Genomic DNA, 21,533 nt, shown 5'->3' with positions numbered 1-21,533 from the left:
AGATCAAAAATAAATAAAATTCACCAAAGCTACTTTCAAAAAATGAAGTATTTTTAATTAAAATCAAACTTATTCATTAAAAAATCAAATGTAAAATTAAACATCCCTGCCGCACAAGTTGGAAAGCTTGAAAGGCTGGTACTATATTTGTACTTCTTTACTCTTGCAATCTATTTTAAGAAAATCCTTAAATTTGATATTTGATTCCTCACCGAAAATCGTGCACATATAAATGGCATTTCCTCATGATAAATTCACTCGGCCCGGCCTTACCCTACATAACTTGTGTGTTAGATATATTTTACGGTTACTTTACTTACGAATCGTCGATCGATCTTATTTCACAAATTTGGCTTTTTAAAGGTAGTTTCCGAAAAATGCAGACCTATGCGGCTTTTGCGGCATCTCGTTGCGGCCTAGTTGCGGCTCTCGATCGAAGAGAAGACACTTCGTATAGCGCGTGCGGGAATAAAAAATGATTCGTGCCGACTTGACGCGTGCAAATCATCGTGGAAGTTGACGGCGACAGCTGCGCTCGCCGTTCATCTTATTCACAAAAATTATTCGCCTATATGTTGTATTTTCGTATCTTTTTTCTAGGCCTAGTCGTCGCAATCCCCCCAACCCCCACACGGCCGCGGACTCCGCTCGTTTACTTATTTATATAAATAATTTCTCTCGAAAGTCTACATTTAGCTTTCGCATAGTTAGTTATAAACGCGCGTATATACCCCCGAGGAGTATTTTAGCGGATTTCCTCTCGTTCCACTAGTATTTTTATAATTTTTCACCACGTAATGGGCAATCGTCGAGTTTTTTGATGTGGCGCCCCAGTGCCAAATAGGCCGAATCGCGGACGACCGAAATGAGGCAGAAAAAATGTCTAGCCTTCGTAGTTAATAAATGTGGACGAATAAATCGCGAGCTGAAACATGTGCGCTGTTTGCGGTCGTAGCAATGCGCGGTAGTAAAATTATAAACATGTCTATGTAGCATTTTATTGCTCTGTATCATCATTGCTTTTAGAAACGAGTCGATAATAATGAGTTTTTTCATTGGACGTTCCATTCATTGGTTCGGTTCAAAAAGTTCCCCAAAAATAAAATAAAAACACACACAATGGTTTTATCATTTAAACAAATTGTCAGTGAAAATTTAATTAAGTCCACTATATAGTAAATCAAAATCCATGTTTATTTTCCTACATTTTCTGAAATTATATTTCGGTGAAGGGCGGTAATGATATGGCTATCACGCCCCGTTCCTTCAGTTTGATATATAATCAATGTATGCAGACTTTAGTGGGCCAGCTACAATGTTTTGTGCCTTTCCTTTGATTCTTAAACCATATCGACTATCAAGAGCATTTGACAAAGTTTGTTATAAAATTTTTCTCCGGAAGTTAAACCTACTCGCCTGTTTCTCGAACGCTTCATTAGCTCTTTTCGAATTACTTTAGTGTCCGCCGTATCTCCGACGAGTTTTTTCCTCTTTCTGGAATATTACAGGTATTCAATTTGAATTGTATGCTCCTTTTCTCTTTATCAATTGAGATGCCTACATATGCGACAATTGAGAACTCAACATTTTTATTATATACTAATGACCTGAAAGTGCTTATATAAATGCACGACTTAACTCGATTTTATTTAAATTATTCACCCGCGAGATTTGAAAAAAATAAGAAATGTTATTCTGTGGATCGATAGAAATTATAATTATATAATAATCACTAATTCCCATCTCATAGAAATTAACTTCTTAACCGGGCATGACGCCTAAGGGCGTCTTAATTATATTTCACACATAATGGGCGTGACGTAAAAAGCCGTCATTGAATTTTGAAGTGTTTTCAACAGGATTAATTTTGTCGTTCCTTATATTAGAGCCGATGCGTGGCTGCTTTGTGACGAATTTTATAGTCATCCGCTCTGCGTACTGTTTATTTTATGACGGGTACATTTAACTTTTAAATTAAATTTGACAAATTTAACTGTCCATTATAAATCAAGTATTTAATTTAATCACGTAATAAGGAACTGTTAAGAGGTTAAAAAAATAACCGGTTCTTTCAGGTAGTCGATCGTAATGGATCTATAGAATATGGCTCATTTGTCTGGAATCCCAGCGAATCGAATAATATATAAATCTACATCTCTACAAAAGTAAGTAGGGATCGTATCCGTATTTGGATCCTAGTTTATTTTTGATAGGAGCGTTGAGATACAATTTGTTGCATTCTCAACGTAGCATGTATTAACTGTTGCTCAGAGGTAGTGTCGCAAATTGTCGATGCTCGGAAATGATTCTATAGAGTCAAGATTTCGTCCCTTATTATTAACCGTTATGGTTAGAACGTCAACGCTCGAGAAAGCTCCCCTCAACCATTTCAACGGTGGTCGATCTTTCACCGTTTTAAGGCAATCCAAATAGTATATTTTACATATAATATCTAATATTTTTTTAAATTTGATTTACTGTAAATAATACAAATAAATAAAAAAGAGTACGAATTTAATGAACATAACAAAAATAATACAAAAATGTAGTAAAATACATACAAGTAATAAAACGTTGAGAATCACCGATTTTTTTTCTATATTTAAAATAAATGCAATATAAAATAACAGAAATAATTATGGAATAATATGTAATATACCTATAGTGTATACTAACAAATATTAACTCACCACTCAAAGGGTTAAACCAGTCATCCAGCTTCTCAACTGTCGTTGTTTTTAAATATGTTTATTCTGCTAAATACATACAATTTAATAACCTGCATCATATTTTTTAAAGTCGATATTGGCAGTAAGCATCCCAAGAATACATTAGTTTTTCATCGGCTGTTTTATCTTTGCCCATCGCTTTAAAGTTTTTAATAAACATTCATTAATATGACAAGTATCAATGGGCATATATGTATGTTGCTCATAAGAGTAATATTTCTTCATAAATATCCTCGTTTTCGAGCGATAAATTCGAGACTCGAACGTAAACATCCAAGAGCGTGTAAATAACTTTCAAAGAGCTATTTTCCATTTTATCTTTATTACCGCACAACACTTTATTTCCACGAAATATTTTGTAATTGGAATGCGCGTTTCATCATAAGTAATCTTGTCAGGTCCAATTTCGGCATTAATTACAATCGCTACTGAATTCGTCTCCCTTGTAAATTTTTGAAATTGGATTCATCGATGCGAATAAGCGATTTAACATTTTCCGGCTTACCTGCGTAGCAATTCTATCCACATTACATAATAATGTATGCAATCTCGAGGGCTACTCGTATGAACAGATGTAATTTTAGATTCGGTTCATATGTCGAGTTCCCCGGAAAACTTGATACAACATGTGTGTGTATTTTTTTTTCTCCATTAACGTAACACTTGACGTTAGTGACAGACAAAAGCAAACAATTTCGGACGCGGATCGGTTTCCAACCAGCTAATCCCGGTTAATTGTTCGACGGCGCTTACCGGTCTCTCGGCGTCGAAAGTGAAAACGTTTAGTTTCGTTGTAACTATACTATGTTATGCGTTACGTAAACGTAACGTCATAGAAGACGAGCTTTGCCAAAAACGCGGATTGCCAATAATCGACGGGGAAATTGCGCGTGGTGTTGTTTGATGCTGTCTCCGTTTATTGTTTGCGGGTGACGCGCCTCCGCGTGCAGTTGTGCATCTACTGCATTTAATATGAATTCCGAGAAATTTTACAAAAGACCTCTCGATGAAATACCTATATAAATAACGAGAAAAAAATCTGAAGTGTATTGTAGTATTTCTTACAGACAGTCGACAGAAAGCAATTTCAGATTTTTATCATTATATATAATATTATTAAATTCTCTTTCTTCTCATTACAATTATTTTATATTTTACAATTGGAAGCTCAAATATCAGTGAAATTCATTAAGCACTTGTATGATACTCAGTGGCGTAGCTAGGATATGTGCCGCCCAGGGCGATCCTTAAAATTGCCGCCGCCCCCCCCCCATACATTTTTTGTAGGATCATAAAATCAGCATTTCTTAAAATAATAAATTGGTTATTATTAAGCTCTTGTTATTCGTAGATTTATATATGTTTTAGTGCATTTAGGGTTGAGAACCACACTAGACGATCCCATCGCGAATATGCCGCCCCCAAGCAAGTGCCGCCCGGAGCGGCCCGTACTCTCTCCCCCCCCCCCCCATAGCTACGCCACTGATTATACTATTAACCATTACTAATAATTATTATTTTATAATAATAATGCACATGTAGTGCTTGATAAGTCAAAATTAAATCATAATCTTTATCTAATCTTGTTAAATCGACATTTATAAATTATCGATAATGTTCATTACGTGACAAATAATCTATATGTTTCATTTTAATAAACACCATTAATGATTTGTTTTGGCAATTCATCGTAATAATACAAATACTACTTTTACCGTTATTTTTATATTTTTTGTATTCCTCTGTATCATCGTAATCGTAATTGTTGTAATTAAAGTGTTAAAACATTCACTGTATTTATGTAATTGATTCAATAGCGTTCATTCACTATAGCGAATGTTGCACTTGTTGCCATTTTGAGTCCTGCAAGGTGAAATCATCATCCATATGCAATAGGGTGAGCAAGCAAAGCAAACGGACGACCTTCACCGACTAAATTCCAATACGATGATTTAAATACGTTTATAAATAAGGAGTGTTTAGGTTTTCCAAAGACTACATATAAAATAGCCAGCTAGAATATATCGCTCTTTTAAAAGTCAGCTGTCATACTTTTAAAAAGATCCAACTTATCATCATTAATCAAATAAATGAGTCGACGTTGATATTTATATTGGGGTTATGATATTTTTATTTACGCCAATCTCTAAATTTATTTCCGTGTAAATAAAACACGAACGCGAAGATTCGTTTAATTTTAACTGATATTTCCAAAACGCGCATCATTAAAATCGCGTCCGTTCAACCTGGATGTATTTGTACACATGTAAATACATATGATTTTTTACCTCTTGGTTTTTTGATATCTCTGCACGCATCGTGTGACATTTCGGCGTGTAGATCATCATCTATCCGGCGAAATTAATTTACACATAAACGAGTTTTTCTAGCGATGCTGGTTCCTCTCTCTCTTTCTCGCTTATACGAAATTAGAAAATGCCTAACGGTTTATAAAAGGCGCAGGTTTTAAAAGTTGTTACGTAACTGGCTATATGCTGTGTGCTACATGTTGTATAATACACGAAATATTTGTGTTTATTGTATGGAATTAGAATCTCTAGTACAAGAGTACAACTATCACAAACCCATTCATTGTCCGTAAAGTGCTAAAAAAATAAATTGACTAGCTTACAATTTATTGATAAAAATACGGTACTGATTTTCCTGGTTTCAGCTTCATGTTGTTGCAATATCTACTTCTAAATGTTGTTAAATAATCCTAAAATTGATAATTAAGTTTAAACCGCTATTAATATAAATTATGTAATAGATGTGTACATACATAAGTATGTATGTACTTATATATACATATTGTTCAGTATATTATATGTACAAATGTACATTATATATTAAAATGTTTATTGCATATTGCTTCATGACCTTAATAAACAAATTCAGCAATAAAATGTTCTTGTATAGTATTAGCTTTAAAGTAATAATAACAGTATAAACTGTTAATATTATATTATTTCATATGATATGGTTTTTGCAATGATTTAGCTATGAATTAATCCATTGCCTATAAAAAAAACATTTTTATTGGTTGTGAAATAGTCGAAGGCTATAATAAAATCACTGTAGATGATTAAATTTAGATTTCAAAGAAAATCTAAATGTTTAAAAGGATTATAAATCTGTAGGGGAATATGAGGGATGAGGTAAAATTCCTAATCCTAATTCGTTTAATTTTGTAACAGTAGTTAATGTACTATTAGGTCTCGGCAGTGGTGTAGTGTGGCTGGAACGTCGTTCCAGTACTGATATTCCTAACAGGAACGATTTCTTAAAAGATCTGGTAAAATTTATTACAAGACAAATCTTTTTTAAACAGCACACTGCAACGCAATAAATAAAATAATCATGATATTTGTCTCCATGTTCACATTGATTACCCCAAAAGGGAGTAGCGTTCCGGTACATATTTTTAAAACTACATCACTGGCGCTCCTGCTTCGGTTTGATTTGAAAAGGCCGTTCGAATTAATACATTTATACCCGAAATAATAGTTTCAAGCTGTGCTTTTTAAGTATAAGCTTCGACACTACTTTTGAGATTCGTATCCAAGTATAATTGCAGGAATTAAGAAAAAATGAACTTTCCCAATAGTTAAAATAATAAACTAATTGTCAACTTCACGTACTGACTAATACGACCTGTTCACTCAGTACGCGCTCCTGATATCGCAACTACTAAACCGGTTCGTACTAATAAATTTGTACACAAAATAGCAGTTTAAAGTTTTTTTAGTATACGCTTCAATGTGACTCTTGTGATTCGTATCCAAGCATAATTTGCAGGAACTAAGTAAAACATAACAGTTCCCATACGCCGCCTTCACATCAGTGTTACATGTGTGGCGCCTAGTTTTTGTCATTATAAATAAATAGGCCCCCACAATATAATATTTTATTCAAAATTTTCAAATTTCGTTATTTTTAAAATCACATATACATGCATAACGGGTGGAGGGGGGGGAGTTGGGCTAAAATTAGCGCTCCGGCTACGCTCCACTGGGTCTCGCATTATCATAGAATAATATTGCTTAAAGTATGTTTATCAAAATCAATTTTATAATTATTTTTTTATGTACATATGATTTATATTTCCTATAATATTATTCTGCTATAATATTAACGTCTGGTTAAAGAAACGATTTATGAATAATTCTTCTAGAACACAGCCATACTGTCACCATATTTTTGTCAGATACAAACTTGGTTTTGGAGCTTTTGCGGTCTTTCCATTGTCCTGATTTATTCTAGTTATCGTCGAGAATCCAATTAACATTCTTAACTAGTAGTTCCCTATTGTTTATATGAACTAATGAAATGTTGTTTTCGCCTCTCGGTTACTTCATGCGGTACCCATTAGTCAATTTTTCGATTTTTCTATGGTATCTTATTATATTTTAGATTAGATTCAACAGTTTATTTATTCATCAAAAGTAGAGAGGTCTTTCATGGGGCACGTTTTCAATGTTGATATCGCCACTAAGTAATTTTTCGATGCAGTTCTCTGACTAATAGTACCCTCGCCAAATTTTAAATTAATATTTCTCGTGGCACTGTGTTTCAGATTAAACTCATACTAAAAAGGTCGACACCATAATGTATATAAGCCCAAAAAATAATCAACGTAATAAATAACATTTTAAGAGAATTTTTAGTTAATATTTGCCGTTATTTCTTACCAGAACTAAATATGTGATTTTGAATTCTCCCACACCTATAAATATTTCAGATGTTTGTTGATCCAACTCCAAGGTTTTCGGGTCAATGTAACACTCACTGAACGTAACTTTGAATATCTTTTGTCGATCTTCTCGGAATATACATAGGTTCGGATACGATCTTTACAACACAAGTCTGTTTTTTGAATTACAACATTCTAGTATTTTTATGTGTGGATGTATCGAGGCGCTCTCTTCTGCGCATATCGAACGAGAGAACTCTGTTTCCGGTATTTATATTGGCATTGCTTACATTTTTGGATTTGTTTGTTATTTGCATATATGATTCATGTGCATGCCGTCGCCGTTGCATATACGCATGCATTATCCAACAACATTGTATGTTCGAAATGTTTGCAAACAGCTTTTCAAATCGTTAATAAATCAGCGTTAACGTGAATTACGCATGTCAATATCGGTAAACATAATGGGAAAATGAATCGTATTCATACTTTGAGCTCCTTTTGTTCTTATCTTCACGCTCGTCGGCAAATCCACAAAACTACCGTCAAGCTTGCTTGTCATTTGAACGCAAATATGGAAATAGTTTACCGTTTGGGTATACAAACACACACATAGCAATTCGCAAATATTTGACATTTGTAGCCGTTTTACCAATGACAAATTACACGCGGAAGATCATTCTCATTTTTAAACAAGTAAAAGATCAAACATCTGGTTTTCGAGACGAGAATCGTCTATAACCGGTCTTTCGTTTTTTACGCCTATTAAAAGTTTACTGGAAAATATTATCAATATACAGTTACATAATATTTTAACATTGCACAACTTTCAAGTCTCATCCATTCATTTGCTACGTAATTAGTCATTTATATAAGTGTGATCGTTTCTATAGCTATTTTTATACACGAATGTGTGAATGTGACTTACCTAAAATACCTATATTTCAGGACATTAGAATCTTGCTAGGCAATCGAAGCTAATTCATTTGAGTCGCGCTTTCAAAGAAAGCTCATATTTTTTATACTCTGTACGTTTAATGAAGGCTCTCTTTTGTTATCAATATTCTTTAGTGAGAAGGAGATGTACTTTTTTATTATATTGTATACATTCAATATCTGTACATATTTGTATATCTTTATCAAAATAAATATTATTGTCATAATTTATATTAGGATGCAGTGAAAGCTTACAATTCTCAATACAATCAATACATTTTTCCATACGCAGAATCTTTAAAGCTAATCAATGTAGTCAAAACGACGTAGTATCGACTCAACTTTCCGGTCAGAGTATTTATAAGTAATTTATTGACTTGATTAATCATTTAAGTATAGTTGCAAAAAATGTGATGTGTGCACTTTTTGCATACATTTACAGGTTCAAAGATTAGTATCCGCGGAATGCAAAACACTCGAAGCGTGTCGTTTTAATCGTTTTCGGATTGTTTGCATAGCTGGGAAGATTAAGTATGGTCACAGTGCAAACAGCATCGCTCTTGTGTGCGTTATTTTGCTTCGATTCGTGATTATCACATTGTAAATAATTGCTTCGTCGCGTCGTTCATAAGTTCTTTGCAATCAATATTTATGTGGTAAATTATTACCGATAATAAATTATGATTATTACATTCACGATTTATATATAATATTTTATGATGAAGGACAATTTTACATACGTATTCGATAACTCAAAAAATCACTTCCATCCATAAGTAAATCATGGCTAAGTGTCAAGTGGCGACGATCCAATCAGTGGCGTAGCTAGGGTACGTGCCGCCTAGGGCGATCCTTAAAATTGCCGCCCCCCATACATTTTTTGCAGGGTCATAAAATCAGCATAAATTGGTTATTATTAAGCTCTTGTTATTCGTGGATTTATATATGTTTTAGTGCATTCAGGGTTAAGAACCACACTAGACGATCCCATCGCGAATATGCCGCCCCCAAGCAAGTGCCGCCTGTGGCGGTCCGCCCCCCCATAGCTACGCCACTGGATCCGATCAAGTGATTTTTGGCGCTCAACTCATACAAGACGTGAAAACTGCTCGCCTATTTATTAACGACGTCGCAATGTAAATCTAAGTTTGCCTGCAATGCGCATTTCCGCCACGGTGAAAATGTTTTTTTGGTCTCGTTTAAACTGATAATGCCTGTGGTGAATGATAAACTAGCGACCCTTAACCTATTGTATTTATTATATTTTATGTATAAATACAATGCTATCCAAATATAAACGTAGTTTAATAGATAACAAGTCGATCGAAGGTCTCGATACCGGTTAATATTTAGTATTTGAAACATAAATTGATTTTAAATGATGCATCTATTAAATGCGTATAGACATTTCTAATTTGAATAAAATTGTAAATAGTGCGTCTCTGAAATAAATTTGATTAACCAATAATGAACAAAGGACGTTATGACATATAGATAACGTCATGACGCATTGGGGTAACAAAAGATCTTGCTTTATTGAAGTTCAAAAAAGCTTATGTCGAAACTCGATCCAGTTGGAAGGATAAAAATATATGTTATGTATATGCTTATCTCAAAACATGAGTAATCGAATATGATCGATCGATACAGGAAAATTATATGGCAGGTAACCATGTTGTGGGAGGCTCCATTAATAAATAATATAAAAAAAGGTACTTAAATAAAGTGATTAAAATGAATAGATCAGCATTTAATATATGATGCTTCATGATTACAATAAATGATTGGTTTTTAAATTAGTGATAGTTGCGAAACGTCCATTTGCTGTTCAAACCCAAACCTAACCTCAACGTTCGGAACATTTTGGCCTTAATAGTTGATACAACTATATTTTAAAGCAAAATTCGCTAGTGGAGCACAGCATTAAATAATAACTGATTTATATTTAGGTACAATTTATTTTATTTTACTGATCAAAAATGTATTATATACTGACGAATTATTTTATTTAACTGTTATCAAATAATTAGTTGCCAATATAAAATTAATATTAAATCTATTTTTTAACTTGTTCTGTTTTGTCACAATTCTGATTCGACATGTTCTGTTATCTTCTGTTTCATCCGGCTACCTATAATAATATAAAATATTGGCATATTTACATTTAAAAGATAGGAGTGAAGCCCTATAAATGTCGCTAATTAAAGTGTAAAACTCTTTTAATTATTATTAGGCGTGTTGAAAGTGATCCAGGTTTATATATTTAAATGGGTTAACCATACGGGGTTTTTAAGCTTTGCGATGGCACCCGATTATAACCGCATTTCCGCGGCGGCAGCAATCGATTCAATTCTGAAAAGTGCTACAGCTGTGTGTTGTACCAGTAGTTAGTACATACATACAGTACGCAGTGCGCTATTTCGGTTAACCCAATTACCGGTGCAGCCGACGATTCGCCAAGTCGCGCGCCGTTCTGCCAGCGGCATCGCGCTGCTCGGGCTCTCGCAACGATAAGTAATTATGTTATCGTAACGAGGCGTCTCCTTGTCGTCCTGAGACACTCGTGTGCCTGTGTGTTTGTCGGGTATTGCGCCGCTATGCTTTGTCTGCCGGTGCTGCTGCAGCATCCTTTCACTAGTCGCGCCTCACTTTGAGCAGCGCCAAGGGCGTCCGCTACTCGGACGAGGATTTTCTAAACAATGTCACCTGGTTAGCCTCTGATGTAATCGAACGACCGGCTCTCGGATCACGAGCGACGCTCCATTGTAGGAGAGTGGCAGAGACGATCGATATCAAACGCTCGTGTGCATTGAAAATCGTGTATCTTCAGTGTTTACTGTAGCATATTTAAAAAAACTAGTTCTTTCGCTTCTTTTGATACGACAGATTAGAGAAGATTATAGGACGACTGTCTTTGCCGTCTTGGTTGATACTAGATGTAGCTCCGCTTGATGCGAGTTCGGTTGAACTCTCGTTTATTCCAAGTCGGAAACGAAGTGATAGTAGTTCTGAATGAAGATCTTGGCGTCCTAGCTTATATACCCTTATAGAATCAGAAAAAAATCTTGATGATCGGACCAATGCGATGATTTAAGGCGGAAACGCGCTATTTGTTATTGTCTTATAAATATCTTATGCGTAACGACGGTTAAAAAATCAGTAGAATTGGCAATTATGTAGTTTCTATGGAATGCATAATCTCAAACTGCGCATTGTATCGTATTATACACTGACCCTTTGGCTTTGTATAGGTACTGAATGTATTTATGTCAACATTTCATGCCAAAAAGTGACTGTTTGGTGCGCATTGTGGTCAGGCGGCGTCATTGAGCCTTACTTTTTTGAAAACGATGAAGGACAGACAATAGTGAGCGCTATAGTCGCATGATATCCGATTATTTTTGGCACGAAATCGAAGATATGTGGTTCCAACAACACGACGCAACTTGCCACAATCATGTGCAACGTTGGATGTTTTGCGTGAAAAGTTTGCATTATTTTACGTTTTGGTGACGTTAACTGGTTGCCAAGATCATGCAATTTAACGCCGTTGGATATTTTTTCTGGGGCTAGTTGTGTCTACGCCGATAAACCCAAAACGTTTGAGCACCTAAAAACCAACACCTGTCCATATACCGCCCGAAATGTACAAAATTACATCGAAAGGATCGGATGCTGCAAAAGGTCATTTAATTGATATTATTTTTCATAATAAATGAAGTACATCAAATGTTCGATTAATAAAAAAAACCGAAGTTATCCTTAAATTTGTGTTTTTTTTAATAAAAAGTTCGGCAACAAGTTAGATTACTTTTGTATATGACGCTAAGAAAAGGTTTTTTCTCTTGAAAAATTTTGTGCAATTAATACATAATACGTATTGAACCAGTTTGTAGTTTAACCAAACAAGCAATCGAAGGGTTAATTCAATTTTAGGCTTGGTTGAATAAATTGTAAAAGTGATAAGGGCCTAAAACTCGATAAGCTAGAATATGGAAATATGTCATGTTACATAGGATTTACAACGCTGTAGTCGTTTTTTTAAATCTTGATAAGCGGACGCAACTATCTGTAGGTTATCTGGCGTTACTATATTTAATTATAAACTTTAAAAAACCGTTTGGTTACCGCACTATTTATATCAAAGCAAACGGATAGAGTTGCATGATTCCCAAATTTATGATATTTTATTTTTGTAGCGAATGTTATATTTACAAATTTTCTATATATAAATTCTAACGACGCGTTGGTTTGATTTATAAATTTTTAATTTGCTTTTCCGAGATTTTCATTGGAGGTGGAAAACTTGTTTTTAATGTGATTTAATTGGATGGTTTAATTATTAAAATTCCCCGATGGAAAACTGGTTTATTCACTTTTTAATAAACATTCCTAGCTGTGTTTGAATAAACACTGCGTGCCTTATCCGGTTTTCTTTAAGGCGATCGAACGCGTTTTATTTTATCAGCGTTGTTATCAGTAGTGCTGCACTATTGTATATGAAACTCGGCGCAAACATGAAGACGTCACCTATTTATTTGACGACCTCGCCATTGTGGCTTTCATAACTTTTTTCATTAGATAATGAAACTTAAATATTGTTACCGATTGGCTACTCTTTTATTGTGAATTGTTGGTTCGTATTATACAAGCCGTGTTTTTTGCGCTTCTTTCTGCAATTCAATCATCGATATTGAGCGCAACACAAAGGCAAATAACTCGCAGTCGTGTCAGAGTCACGTATAAATACTTTGGATCGGTTGAGTTCCATTCGTGTCGACAGGTTTTTAACCCTTACACAATAATGATAAAAAAGAATATGTAATATTTACCACTGCTGACATTCAAATGTAATCGTCGATTTGTGTGTTGAAAATTAAATTATAGTGGATTAATAATCGTATTATTTTAATTCTTACGTTATAAAGATTGAGATAGATTAGCATCGGTATGCGTTGGGCGTTCTGAAATATTTTCCAATAAATAAACCAAGGTACATTCTATAAATATGGAAAAGCCGGTTCTTGATTGTTAACCTTTGTCTGGATCTGGAATACTCTTAATTAATGCAAATTGAAATGGAACCTTTTCTTGTTATACTAATTTTAATCAATTTTACTATTCATGACGTATCTATATAGCAGTATTTTGTATTAAAAAACTATTTGTAGCCTCACCCTTTCCAAAAAACATTTTTTTTCAGATAGATTTATTTATAATTCAATATATATTGAAAAATACATATATTTGATTTCATTTAAATGTATAGAATTAAATAATATTTAAACGTTCTGCAATATTAAAAGACGTGGATTTCCGTTTCCCGTTGTCAGCGCGCAATACGTGCACGACAGATGCTACAATGTCATGCTTTGTCACGATTGGCTCGCTAAAGACTGTAAACACAGCCTCCAATTTAAATTAATTTTCGCCTGCCGTTTTTAGACGTTTCAAACTCTGATTAGATTGTGGTATAATTTTTTGCCATATATGTACATACATATATATTTAGCCTACTTATTGTTTATACTAAGAATATCGTTATCTTGCCGATAAATCGCACTTTTCCAATCTTCATTTGTAATACACATTTAACATTCTTACGAAATGAAACTTACGGCTTCATTTGTAATACTAAACATGAAATAGTATACGTTAGTTCATATTGAATGTGATAACCTCACGCGTTTATTTTGTTTTAATTATCAGATAACACAATACATTGTGAAACGAATTTAACGATAATGGATCTGATGTAGACAACGTCATGATCGTTTGACCTCTGATAATGTCGATGAAAATTTTATGAATCAGTTTATAGACACAATTTATTGTCTCGATAAATCATGAAAGCTTGCTTTCACCTTATACTTCATGTTAAAACTATTATTTTTTGCTATAATGTTTTGTAGGTCACTCTAACGCCGTTTCTAGGATAAGCTAAATCGCACAAAGAAATGACAATTAAGGTTAGCGAAAGTCGTAACGTGTAAAAGCGCTTAAAATAAACTCGCGATCGATACGACTTTTTCCCGGCCATCGGGACTATGTAGTATACAAGAGTATTGTTTCTTTTGTCTTCCGTAATAAAAAAGTGCTGTGTTTGTACAAGTGTCTGTCGTTTACCGTACGTCTATTTTGTGTCCAAAAGACGTTAAATTCTTCGTCAAACAATCGTACGAAGCCGATTTCGCAACCGCGTCACGTTCGATGACGAAATTGATGTAATCTAAGAAAGTTGCAATTGTGATTGACTTTCGCCCGCGGCTGCGACCCGTCCTTGAAAAGTAGCCCACGTACAAGTTTCGCCTTCGTTCGGTTCGAAGCAACGAGATTCTGAACCAGATACATTGGTAATTAGCATACGTTCAATTAGTGCTAATGCCTCTGACGTTCAGCTCACTTGTGACGTATTGTATATGTCTATATATTGTATAATTCACGAGCAAAAATCTAGTGCGCGGAGTGAAAAAAATGAGATCCATATATGTATGTGTGCACTTGCGAATATCATGTCGAGCGTGTGCCACTTCAGCCCATGACGTCATACGGGGTCGCGCCTGCCGTACATATCTCAACGTACATTTTGTCAGTTTGCGTCGTACGGGTGATTCTTCGCCACCGTATCGATCAATACCGACGTACTGACTTTTAATTACAAATGAATTACTTATAAAATACACCTTTCGTTCGATTTATACGTTTATATACATATATTATAACTGAGCTATCGACAACGCTTCCTCCCCTTTGGTCCTTAGGCCTCGTTCATAAACTCACATAGACGGCCTTTCGCTTCAGTACAGTACTAACTAGGCGCGACCTCCTACCTAGGCTGTCGCGAGTGACGAACATGATTGGCTAAAAAGACGTCAAAGTATTGATGGTTTCTAGGTAGCAACACTAATCAATGCATCTTATAAATAAGTCGAATAAAATGTTTATATTTTATGTATTCCTTCGCGATACACTTACATATTAAATCAGATAATTACAATATAAAACTAATTATCGAAAGTATAAAAACATCTATTTAGTCAAAGGGTTTATCGAATTTTCGATTTCACTTCTCAAATTTCTCGAGAAATTTTGATGAATAAAAAAATGTATATAATACAATTAAAGTAGAATCAAACTTCCTCGTTCTTTTTTTTTGTCTACCTCTCGTTTTGTGTAGATGATGTTTTATCGACAGCAAGGCAAATATGCACTGTAAATTATTTGCTGTCTTGCCCGTAGATTCAAATATTTTGAATTCTTTCTCCATTAATCTGTAAGATGTTGGTTGGTAATGCTGAAAGAAATTTCTTTCTCTAATTGTTACGCCAGTGATCAATTTTCAGTTGCGAGGGTCCATGGAATTTGTCGAGCCATTAAATAATCTGCGAATAATTTATTTTCCCATTTTACATATTTGTGCTTTTGAAGAATAACTAAAAAAGTCATTCTTTTTTTGACTGATGAAAGATTCTGGATTTTACAAATATTTAATTAATGAAATCAATGTCTGGTTTCTTCGATTATATCTTTTCCATTTAATTGCCCGTTGAAATTTCGAGCTTAGCTCAAAATTAATATTTTCCGATTGTTTTAACAAAAAATTTAAACCCCTATGCCTGTCAATAATAATCGTGAGACTTTTATCAATACCAGATCTTGCTACTTTACAAAAACAATATAAAAAAACCTTTTTGGATTATCGAAAAAAATTTAGCCGTGAATCGTTTTGCATTTTCCAATTTCCATGCGTAATTTGTTCATATAGGAGCGGGTTCTTAGATCACCAAAGCAAAGATAAAATCGCCGGCCGGTTAGGGTAATAGAAAATCGCAAAAAAATGTTCGTTTTTCAAATAATTTTAATTTTCCGAGAAAGTATGCATATTTTCAAACATCTGGCACGAACACCTTCGGAAAGGGTTCTCATCTGAGTGTTTTTTTTATTACTTTAGCAAAAATAAGACTAGTTTGATTGTTAAAAATTTGTAAACATATTTTTTGTTATTCTCAGACCCTATTAAAACCTTCCAAGAGGTATGTATGTTAGACATGAACCCATTTTTTTCTTATGCAGCGTTATAAAAAGGGCTGTGGTTGAAAACATTTTTAAAATATTCGTACAAATTTAATTTTATATAATAAAAAATGCTTTATAAATTTCTCAAAAAATATATTTTATAATTTATTCGCAAATTTTTCTAGTTGATTTTGGTAAATCATTAAAGGTAATATATTGTGCCAAACTTCACAGAAAATACTTATGCGATGTGTAAATCATTGGCAGATCTAATTTCATAAATTTGTAGCTGTTTTCTAAATTTAAATTGAATATAATCTATTTTCTCTTTAGGATTTTTTTGGTTACCGTTATTAATTCATATTTAGGAAGAATATTATAGGCAAAATTTTAGTTTTTATATATGAAAAGCAAATTTAACAATTTTTCAATAGCACTGTTTTGAATAACCTGCGATTTTAATTTGAATTTACATGTAAATCCCTTTTATATATGTACGTACATACTATATTCCATGTTTATATTTTATAAAAACATAAAATTGTCAATGTAAAATTAATTGAAAAAGACGCGCTAAAACGTTCATGAAATTAATAGATTTGAGTGACAAACAAGCAGTTATGCGTATACGAGTAAGCGTCAAAAAGTTACAAAAAAACATTGGTAGTAGTCAAATATCTCTGCCGAGCAGGTAAAAGTATCCCCAAGTTACACATTCTAGAGAATGACGACATCACTGAATGATAGTGTATTCCAAAAGGAATTGTAGATGGAAATTTTGCGAGTATGAATTATATTGCGGATTTGGGATTTCTGGTATGGGGAGAGGTAGCGGTCGGTCGCGCTCCGTCTACCTATTCAATCTCACGGTGAAAACGAAAAGACGCGCCTGAAAGCAGATACACGATGTTATCTTAGATTCGTATATTACAAATTTGATTTTTATTATCGTCGTCACTGTTGCGATTGTTGCCAATGCTGGGTAAACTAGAACGATTAATTTTATTACAGTCGTAAATTATAAACACCCGCATTTGATTGTATAATTTGTGATGTGATAATTAGGCGCGGAATTCATACAATTGTTACGTATAATGGCGCACTGTACGGTATCCATTATACGTAAATGTCGTTTTTATGTCGTTATATTTCAACGATGGGGAAGATACTCCGAGACGTCAGAACCCCCTCGATTAATGTGGCTTATCTCGTCCAAATAAATGGGAAACGTACACGTTCAAATAATATTGTACGCGTTGTTCAATTTCACGAAATGTATACTATATACATTTTGCGGTTTTCGCAGTTTGCTTTCATGTGATTTGATCGTGCTAATTGCTTATTGGTATATATGCACCTTGACCGCTAAACTAATGACCGTATTTATTTTACATGTAGATATGATAAGACTATAATATTTACAGTTCATTAAAACTGCATTTAGTAACGAATATTTAATTATGTTATTCTGTAATTAATTATCGATTTCACTATCGTAGTTCTTCGAAAATAATCGCACAGCACATCCGCATTACTAAATGAGCTTTTCGGACAAATTTTGTCATTCGACGTGTATTACAACATACCGTTAGTAATTTTGTGGATGGTGTAATTATTATTATCGCATTAATTAAGTCGATGTTATATTTTCACTGCATATGAATTGTGGTAACACATGTCCAAAAATATCTTGGGTGTGTAAATTTGTTCTAAAAGGGTTAACTTGAACGCGTTTCGTATCCATTTATTACAGACGAATTCTTGTTCGCTGTTTGTCGCCAAGTTTGCTGAAGTATATCATAAAAGTAGGGTTTATAAATCTTGTATCTTTTATCAAAACAGAGCCGAACGGAAATCCGATTTAGCACCAATAATCATAATTAATGTGCGATGTCAAAAGTTTTCGAAGGAATCGGAAATATATCTTTACGAAATATGAAAACTGGGTTGAGCAGCACACTTCAAAAGATACATGACACATTGGCCAGCCTAGCGAGTGAAGTTCAGCTACTATTCGTACTGTGGGCCGGGAAAACAATATTTTATGAGGTCAAACGCTGCGGTGCGGGACCCTGCCCGATTTGGCACACAATGCGCGCTCTCTCTCTCTCGTTCCGTTTGCTTTGCTACCGATTGAATGTTGTTATTTTTTCACCACGTTGTCAATTGTGCATAGGTATGTATATGTAGCAAGCAGTAGCGCACCTTGAACGCACAACAGGTAGGCGGCAGATAATGTCACCCGGTCGTTTGGTACACGGATATCTATATAGGCACATGCACAATACATAATTTGGTGTTACAATGACACAGAGTTCCTACAAAACGACGCCGAAGGCACGCGATCGGTGGGAGGGTCTTTTGGTGCTTTGTAGTTCGACCTATTCTGCTGTCGGAAAAATAGAGAGCGACACATCTTTGGTACCGTTCCAATTTCACTGTCTCCTTTTTTTCGAGAGCACTGTGTCATCACAGGCGCGCGACGCGAGACCTTGATTTTCACTAGAAAAAAAATGAAAATTAGTTGCTGTTGTGACCTGATTCCGCAAACCGGACGTCCTCTAGCTATCTGACTATCTAAATGAGACTTTTTATAGTGTCACTGATGTAATTTCGTATTATGTAGTACAATTACATATTTGAAAAAAATATTATCATACAAGAAGATGCTATAAACAACTTCCCGCAATAAAAATTGTATAAATTCATATTAATTGAAAGCTTTGATATAATGACAATATACAATAATATTTTTGCCGTTAAAAATACGTGATTTAGAATCATACGTTCCTTTCAACTTTAATGATTTTATACTATCTTATCTTTGTGGTAAAAAGGAGCAGTTTTGTTGTAGTGTCAATTATTCTTAAGTGCCGCTTTTCGCCTGAGTCGTAATAGTAATAAGAATCGCATTCACTAGAGTGGCGCTGTGTTATAAATATGCGACGGTTTCATTCTTTGGTTCTATTTATGCGCAACTTCTGATACTCGCCTGTTTATTTATTCCGTCGTAGTCTATTTTAAACAAACCGATACGCGTATTTATAAGCTTTTTTTCTAAATAGATCCATTTTTTTAGTGCATCGATTTGAATCGAGAGTATAGTATAGCGATACACGATTCATTTGTTCTAATATGACGGTTATCGACCTTTTTATATTTTATCGCGGTTTTATGTGTATGCATGCATACCCTGCCAAAGTTTAGTTAAAGCCGGCGAAATCCCCGAGGTGTGATGCGATCAATTTATTATCAGCCGAATAGTAGGCTAAGGGCTAAGTTACACGCTTTCGCGTAAATAAACCAACAAACGCCGCAGGGACGTCGCGTGTGCGTAATTGCGTTTGTGTCGATTTAATATTTCATACACTTGATACTTGGAAAGTTTTCCGTCCCCGGCACGAAAGCAGAGGCGGCTCGCGACGAGTGGTTCGCTACCCCTAATTTGGTCGCTTAATATACGCTGAAAATAGCTGGAAAGATTTTCAGCGAATTAGACACGCCGACGACCGGGAAAAGCTAGGAATTTACTCGGAATTTCCTGAGTATAAATTAGCCAATGTCGCTTTACGCGGTTGATTTACTGCATTTAAAACATGCTCACTTTGATTTTCAGATACTAAAAGGCATCTCCACAAAAAATCTAAATCATACCGTAAAGATCGGTTGCATTTAAATAAGTTTAAATCAATGACATACAAAAAAAAATGATTTTTTTACTGTAGTATTTATGTCACTGATAACGAGAAGAACAGAGGACCCATGTTGAAACCTTGGGGAACGCAAAAGATAGCCAATCAGTGGTCGATTTCATTAAGTTTTATAGTATTTCATTAAATGACATGCATTTTCTGGCCAAATTCAAGTTGGACATATAGCCTCACCTCCCCCCTCTCTTCCCCCCTCAACTTGCGTTTATATTAAGACTTTTATAACAGTATACTTGCAATAGTGAGAATCGAATGAAGCATATCTAAACGCAATTTTGAACAATAGAAGAGCGCAAAAAATAATATATAATATTTGTAATAAGATCGTGTCGGCACCACATTTTTTATTCTTTGATGCAAATACTACAATATTTTTATAATGCTTGTGTTCGACCTAATTGTACTAGTTAAATATAATTTTTAGAAAAGTGAATTATCAGCATTATCAATGCAGAGTGATCCAATTCGAGTTTCATATGTTTGCTGCACTGTAAATCAGACAGCTGTCAATAATCACGCGTATTCAAAATGTCAAATGCAGGGACATCGTTTCAACTTTTTCTAGGGGGCAAAGGTTCGCCAGTCAGTGATCGTTTTATTTTTTAATATTTCGATTTCATGAAGATTCATAGTATTTTTCATTAAATGACATGCATTTTTCTCGCCAAGTTCAAGTTACAGTGGGAACGCTCGGTTATCTAGCGTTCATATTTGGACTTTTTATAACAATGTTACGATTTACAATAACTGACAATCGAATGAAGCATATCTAAACCGAATTTTGACCAATAGTAGAGCACAAAAAACAATTATTCCTTCTCAGAAGTCAAAAATCCATGTCAAAAGCAATAAAATCGTGCCGTCGCAGTGGGAACACTCGTTACCGAGCGTTCCCACTGCAACGGCACAGACATGACTTTTGCTTTTGACGTAAATTTTTGACTTCTGAGAAGTGATAATTGTTTATGCACCCTCCTATTGACCAAAATTCGGTTTGTATACACTGACGGTAAATGTACTTTAATGTCGGTAAGGATAGGCTTCATATTTTTAAAACAGTGTAATATCGCAGACAAACTATGGAACTATATGCGAGACGCGACGTCTGTCTGTACTTCTTCTGCTTATTTTCCCCTGAGAGTTGAGTTGGCTTAGTTTGTATTTTGGACTTGACCCTATGAAAGTTCTAAAACTATCATTAGTTTTATAACTTTTATTATGTCAAGTTGGTTATGATTAATTTATGCAGATTAGGTTTGGGTTTGTACTGAAAATGGTCATTTTACAGTAGCATATAATTTCACTTGCACCATCAGTTTAATTATATTTTTTCTGCTAGAAATTTATATCTACTGGTGAAAATATATTTGGACTTCACTAGTGAAAATATAACTTCACTAAAAAATACACATTTATACATAGCGCATGTAAATAAATAAGTATGTGAAT

General features: G+C 34.4%; 1 protein-coding gene and 3 long non-coding RNA genes across 24 annotated transcripts in view; 2 read left to right on the top strand and 2 right to left on the bottom strand.

The window, feature by feature from the left end:
- The window catches only part of ps (RNA-binding protein Nova-1-like protein passilla), a 47,034-nt gene that overhangs the window by 5,776 nt on the left and 19,725 nt on the right, over window positions 1-21,533 (top strand). The window lies entirely within an intron of this gene.
- LOC148232288 (uncharacterized) lies at window positions 1,304-7,357 on the bottom strand. The gene is made up of 2 exons (XR_015810705.1): window positions 4,213-7,357; window positions 1,304-3,924 (listed from the first exon to the last, which is right to left on the bottom strand). It is a non-coding gene; the product is annotated as an uncharacterized LOC148232288 (long non-coding RNA).
- On the top strand, window positions 4,513-9,947 carry LOC148232287 (uncharacterized). Its single transcript, XR_015810704.1, has 2 exons — window positions 4,513-9,149; window positions 9,340-9,947. It is a non-coding gene; the product is annotated as an uncharacterized LOC148232287 (long non-coding RNA).
- On the bottom strand, window positions 9,835-13,173 carry LOC148232286 (uncharacterized). The gene is made up of 2 exons (XR_015810702.1): window positions 11,663-13,173; window positions 9,835-11,599 (listed from the first exon to the last, which is right to left on the bottom strand). It is a non-coding gene; the product is annotated as an uncharacterized LOC148232286 (long non-coding RNA).

The sequence above is a fragment of the Plectrocnemia conspersa genome, unplaced genomic scaffold (genome assembly GCF_051122295.1).
Source record: "Plectrocnemia conspersa isolate PC_06_02 unplaced genomic scaffold, ASM5112229v1 ptg000009l, whole genome shotgun sequence".
Taxonomy (NCBI): Eukaryota; Metazoa; Arthropoda; class Insecta; order Trichoptera; family Polycentropodidae; genus Plectrocnemia; species Plectrocnemia conspersa.
Note: the sequence above shows the minus strand (reverse complement) of the source record. Positions and strands in the feature narration are given on the sequence as shown.